Genomic DNA, 1,158 nt, shown 5'->3' on the forward strand with positions numbered 1-1,158 from the left:
ATAAATCTTATTAAATTTACTTCTAATACTAATTTAAATAAAAATTATAGAATTTTAAGTTATAAAAAGTTATTCTATAATAATAATCTACTTAAAGTTATAAAAAATAATAAAGATATTTATATAGTTTAAAAGTATTTAAAAGCTTTATATAAGTATATAGGTTTCTTTAGAGAAGAAGTCTTATTTATTAAGGTAGCTAAGGATATAGTTAAACTCTATGTTAATATTATCTAAAGCTTTCTTAGTAAGAGGGATAATATTACTACTTATAGGGGCTTCTAGGAAACTTATTAATAGAGTTATTAGAATAATATACTTTTAGTTTTCTTTAGATTATTCTTTAAATAGGAGCTTTTTATTAAGTATACTAAGGTTAAAGTTATTCTAAATATATTATATGTTATTTATAGAGATAAGGGTGCTACCTAGCTTATACTTAGCGAACTTAAGTACTTTACGTAGTATAAATATTATAAAGGGTGAGGAAGAGGAAGAGGGAAGGGTATAAAGCCCTACCTATAATAGTAGAGTTTTTATACTTCTAGTTATGAGAACCTCTTAAGATAACCTCTTTAGTTAAGAAGTTATCTCTCTTATAGTAGTATTCACCTCGCTAGAAGGTTTAGTAAAGCTACTAAGCTATAAAAGCCTTAGTAACCTATTTAGCCCTAATATAATTAGCCCTACTATATATAGCGCTACTGCCGCTAGCCTTATACTACGTAGCTAGCGCTATTACTATTCCGCTAGTTTATTCAGCTAGGGCGCGCGTTTAACTTTATATAGTAATATTTAAAAGGTTTACCTACTAATAGGAATATATAGGGTTTCTATACTATTTTCCTTAACTAGTAGAGGGTATAGGTTAAAATACCTATATAGTGTTTCTAAAATTATACCTATATATAGAGTGAATTTTACTATAGTCTTTTTATAGGGGGGCTGCGTTATAACTATAAACTTAAAGGTAATAGAATTATAAAAACCTTATAAAACTATATTAAATATCTTTAAACCCTTAAAACTTATAATAACTATTTAGTTATAATAATTAATAAATATAAGTAGTTAATAGAAGAAACCTAAAATATTAAATACTAAAAACTACTTCTTATTATATAGGTTATTAATAATATTATCTTAAGATAGAATAAA

The sequence above is a fragment of the Colletotrichum gloeosporioides genome, assembly GCF_011800055.1.
Source record: "Colletotrichum gloeosporioides strain Lc1 chromosome Unknown consensus_119, whole genome shotgun sequence".
Taxonomy (NCBI): Eukaryota; Fungi; Ascomycota; class Sordariomycetes; order Glomerellales; family Glomerellaceae; genus Colletotrichum; species Colletotrichum gloeosporioides.